Here is a 5,448-nt window from a genome sequence, read left to right as displayed (position 1 = left end):
TTTGGTGCTCAGAGAGCTGCACACTTGTAATTGAAATGTCTGTATGATCTGCTCTGAGCAGCATCTCATTTTGATGCTTCACATGGATGGAGCTTATTTTGTGGGTGGAGCTTGAAAGAGTACTGTCACCTTTCCCATCCCCACATTCTCAGTTTTACTCATTTGCACTCCTCTTTCTCCTCACCATTTATTGCTTGAATAGTAACAGATGCTTCCTTACTGAACAAAAGCTGTGTCACAGACCATGATTTGAGCTAGAAAACAATTTCCAGTTTCAAGGCCCTCTCAGCAAGCAGCTGTTCTGATACTAGATGGCTAAATTCTGGTTCAGTTATACCAATGTAAATCCATAATATAATGTTGACTTAATTTGATTTACCCTGAATTTCCATTTCATGGAATCATAGAATATCAGGGTTGGAAGGGACCCCAGGAGGTCATCTAGTCCAACCCCCTGCTCAAAGGAGGACCAATCCCCAGACAGATTTTTGACCCAGATCCCTAAGTGGCCCCCTCAAGGATTGAATGCATAACCCTGGGTTTAGCAGGCCAAGGCTGAAACCACTGAGCTACCCCCCCCAAAAAATATGGAACACTTCATGAATTTGTGTGTCATCCTTGCACAGGGGCCATGCTAATCTTCTCTGTATCCTTCTCATTTTAGTATATGTGCTGCCGAAGCACAATTTGTGTAAGAAAGGACACAATTTGGTCTATAGAATATTTGCAAAACATGTACATTGGTTCCATAAACTATTAAAATTAAAAGTTAGTGAATGTGTTTCACTTTCTGAAATATCTAGGTGGTCTACTACAAGCAATATTTTAATAAATATTCATTATAAGTTGAGCAATAACCTCCAGAGGAAAAGGCAAAATGGGCAAAAAGCATTTAACAGCCACAAATTATCACTAACAAATTTAATTCAAGTTTTCAGAGTTGCAAAAGACCATGACCTAGATCTTCAGCCATGACCTCAGTCACAGGGAAACAGAAAGGGGTGCAAAGTTTTCTTCTAGCCCAATCCATTATTGCCTGGGCTCTGGGCTAGTCTCCACAGTAAGTTAGAGCAGCCTGCATGATGCTGAAACTTGCACTGGTTGCCAAGTACTCACACAGCAAAGAAGGGGTCCAGGCTGCAGGGAAGTCCTAATGATGACCCCTAGCCTCCCAGCCATGCCCCCTACACTGTCAGTCAGTTGTGTCCACACCACCCAAAGATCCCCCTACACCGGTGCTTGCCTCCTGTGGACAGATGTGCCAGTTTTGGGGCAACTGGCGGTGCAGTACAAAGCAACTGCAATACAAGGGAGGACTTAGCCCCTTGTCTTCCCTCCATCCCTGCCAATAAATAAACACCTAAGAGGTTCCAACTTCAACATCTAACTTCACTACATAGTTTCTCAGTGAATGAAAATGAACTCTTGAGCACTGCTGGAAATTCTGAATAATGAAATCTTCTAGTTTATTTATTTGTAAAATCAATTCTTCTCTCTTGCCTTCATCATCCCTGGCTGAAAGCAAACAATAATAAAAGAAACAAACTTATGTTAAAAATGAGTATTTTTCTTCTGATTAGTTCTCATTTGCTATTGAGCTGTGAATTGCTGCTTTATTAAACTTGAAGTGAACAAAAGGAAACCTAATTAAAGGTTGCTACTTTTCATCTTTCTCTTTGTCAGTGTCTAAAATCCATCATATCTATGTTCCCTACTAGGTATCACACGAGAGAAAACTGATAGCTGTTTTTGTTTCAGAGCAGCTGGCTGAGAACACGGTGTGCCAGGCCATATGCTAATTAAAGCCTGTCATAGATATGATAATTGTACTTCAGTAATTTACTGTTATTTTAAATATCTCTCTGTCATGAAGACAGACCCCTTTCCTGCTGAAGTCAAAGGACGTTTGCCATTGATTTCATTGGGAATAAGAGTGGGTTTGTAAGGAACAGTCTTCCTGATAAGAAATAAGGATGTACATGTTAGGGATCACATTATGATTGTTCCTGCCTGAGTTTGCCAGAGGAAATTTTCTAGTTCACCTGTGCACAAAGCAGTCATAAGATGGCGAAAAGTGCCAGGAAGTACAAGATAAGGAAGCCAGACCAGGCTGATTGCAGATGGTGTTAATCTATGCAGGCATGAGGTCAATGGATGAGAAACTGGATATGAGTCAACAGTGTGCCATTGTTGCCAAGAAGGCCAACAGCATATTGGGCTACATTAGTAGGAGCATTTTCAGCAGATCGAGGGAAGTGATTATTCCCCTCTATTCGGCACTGGTGAGGCCACATCTGGAGTACTGTGTCCAGTTTTGGGCCCCCCTCTACAGAAAGGATGTGGACAAATTGGAGACAGTCCAGAGGAGGGCAACGAAAATGATTAGGGGGCTGGGGCACATGATTTATGAGCAGAGGCTGAGGGAGCTGGGCTTATTTAGTCCACAGAAGAGAAGAATGAGGGGGGAATTTGATAGAAGCCTTCAACTACCTGAAGGGAGGTTCCAACAAGGATGGAGCTAGGCTGTTCTCAGTGGTGGCAGATGACAGAACAAGAAGCAGTGATCTCAAGTTGCAGTGGGGAAGGTCTAGGTTGGATATTAGGAAACACTATTTCACTAGGAGGGTGGTGAAGCACTGGAATGGGTTACCTAGGGAGGTGATGGAATCTCCATCCTTAGAGGTATTTAAGGTCAGATTTGACAAAGCCCTGGCTGGGAGGATTTAGTTGGTGTTGGTCCTGCTTTGAGCAGGGGGTTGGACTAGATGACCTCCTGAGATCTCTTCTATGACCCCACATCCTCATGTGTGCTGGCAGGTGCCATCAGGGCAGTACAGAAAGAAGCAAGGCTCCTTGTACACAAGCACCATGACCGCATCCACAATGCTTTGAAGATGCTAACCAGTTCCAGATCCAAATACTGCAGCTCAGCCTCATCTCTTAAAAAAAGGTTTTAAGCCAAGGGCTACTCAGGCTGTTTTTCAGTCTACATGTGCAGAAGTAGCCACATGCTGTCTGTCATAGGGATTCATGGACATCTCTCCTCCAGATTTGAAGGATATGATAAATATAAATGCTGCAAAGGCTTAAATGTTTGAAATGTGTGGTATTTAGTCCACTTATCTTTCAAGAAGAACTAAGAATGGCATCAAAGGAAATATAAGAGAAAACCAAAATACAAGCCACTTGTAAGTAAGCAGATTTGCAGCAAGCAGTAAACAATCTATAGCTCTTCCAGCAGTGCTGCCAGAGCCTTGTTATATGCAGTGTTGTTGTAGCCGTGTGTCAGTCCCAGTATATTAGAGACACAAGGTGGGTGAGGTAATATCTTTTATTGGACCAACTTCTGTTGGTGAGAGAGACAAACTTTCAAGTTTACACACGCTTGAGGAAGAGCTCTGTGTAAGCTCAAAAGCTCGTCTCTCTCGCCAACAGAAGTTGGTCCAAAAAGAGACATTACCTCACCTACCTTGTCTCTTTAAAGAGACCTATTGTGAGACATTATCTAGTTACTGAGACAATGACTGTTCAGAAGAGAAGAATGTGTCTTAGTTTAAGAAGTTATTTATAGGGAGGGAAATAAGTAGCAATTTACTTCGTATCAATGTGAATAATTTAAAGTAACCATATAGGGCCCGATTCTCTTTTATGCAGTGGAAAGAATCAGGTCTGTTGGGCTCTTTTGATTAGTAAATTCTAGTTACTTTGCATCAGAACCAGCCAGAGTTTGCTGGTTAACTTGGCCCATAGACTGGATTCTTCACTGCTTTGTACCTTCTGAAGACATTTACCTTTAAGCAGCAGACAATCAGGCCCACAGAATACATTGTATTATTTGAAACAGCACCTGGAAGGATACTAAGGCAGTTTACACTATAAACAGAGAGAACAGGTCCCTGCCCCAAAAAGTTTACAATGTTTACAATGTCAACACAGGAAAGATTTTTTGGTAAGGTGTGACTTTAAAACCTTTCGACACCCCATGTGATCATCCTTACACCAGTATAGCTTAACTCCCTCCACAAGCAGCATAAGCCAACCAAAAAAGCCACTCTTAAATTGGAATAAGAGTGTCCACATGTGGGGCTATACCAGTATAGCTGTACCTGTGTAACTATATCTGTACAAATGACAACATTTTCCTATGTAGAGAAGACCTGTAACTATAGATTTAGTGTGATGAATAATAGAGAGTACGGTGGTGTAGATAATCATTTGATGTGATTGATTGTATTATGCATTAGTATATTCTTTTATCCTTGCAATTAATTTATATATAACCCATGTGTGGTTAATAGGTTTAGATTGTAGATTAAGGACAGGTAAGGTAAGGCTTCAATGTAAGGCCTACAGGCTTTAGACCTATAAGAGCTGTAGGTTGGCCATAGAAGGCCTCCAGACCCAACATGACTAGTTGACTGAGGGATAATCCTGTGCGAGTAAAGTTATAAGATTACAATAGAAGATGTGATAATTGTTGACATTGTGGAAACTATGCTTCAATGTACCCATTAATATCGCAAAATGCCCAGTAGTAACTTTTTGGTGAATTCTGTAATAACCTCAAGTTACCATTTGCAGTGTTGTTATAGCAAGAGCTGGTCCCAGGATATTAGAGAGAGACGGTGGGTGAGATAATAAGTTACCATAGTAATTCATTGACATATGTTAATGAGAATAAGGGGAAACAAGTGGATAACCTATGTATAGCGTCTGAGAAACAGTGAAGAAGCACAAAGCACAAATGAGGAAAAGTGGTTGATATTCTTAGGCACATGCGTAAGCTTAGTGAGTGTAAGCGTAACAGAGAAAAAAAAGGAGTTGCTAAACCTGAATGGGGAGGGAAGCACTCAGAAGACACCTGACAGGACTGCCACCTGACAGGACTGCCACCTGATGATCATCTTGCACATCTTGATGTTTCTCCAGTATGGAATCATTGACGCTGGACAGTTTATGATTTACCTCCATCTCTGTGTATGTTTCAGTAGTTGTGGCATTATTCATCTGCATAATGAAATGGTTAACAAAAGGATTTGTGATAACTTGTGACCATATGACATGTGGTCATAGCTCTTCATGTGCTCCTGCGGGACCTGACTCATTATGCCCTTCCAGCATGACTGAGAACCACTGATAAGTACTCTCTGGGAACGGTTTCCCAACCAGTTTTGCACCCAACCTTATAGTAGCCCCATCTAGGTTTCATTTCCCTAGTTTCTTTATGAAAAAGTTATGCGAGACAGTATCAAAAGCTTTATTAAAGCTCATGATATATGGTTCCTTATAGAAATGTTTCAGCGAAGACCATTGAAAGAATAGAAGATAGGTGATTACAAAATGTTTTGTGGAGATCTGCTGGAAAGCCATCCATTTCAGGGGCTTCACAGAATTAAATATCAGAGGGAGGGTAGTAGTGTTAGTCTCTGTCTGTAAAAAGCATCAAAG

At 41.3% G+C, this 5,448-nt stretch overlaps 1 non-coding gene across 1 annotated transcript; it reads right to left on the bottom strand.

The window, feature by feature from the left end:
- Nucleotides 1-581: 581 nt before the first annotated feature.
- On the bottom strand, nucleotides 582-684 carry LOC120402461. Its single transcript, XR_005597245.1, has one exon. It is a non-coding gene; the product is annotated as a U6 spliceosomal RNA (small nuclear RNA).
- Between the last annotated feature and the right edge of the window lie 4,764 nt (nucleotides 685-5,448).

The sequence above is a fragment of the Mauremys reevesii genome, linkage group 3, assembly GCF_016161935.1.
Source record: "Mauremys reevesii isolate NIE-2019 linkage group 3, ASM1616193v1, whole genome shotgun sequence".
Classification (NCBI taxonomy): Eukaryota; Metazoa; Chordata; order Testudines; family Geoemydidae; genus Mauremys; species Mauremys reevesii.
The sequence above is the reverse complement of the archived record's forward strand: the minus strand, read 5'-3'. Positions and strand labels throughout refer to the sequence as shown.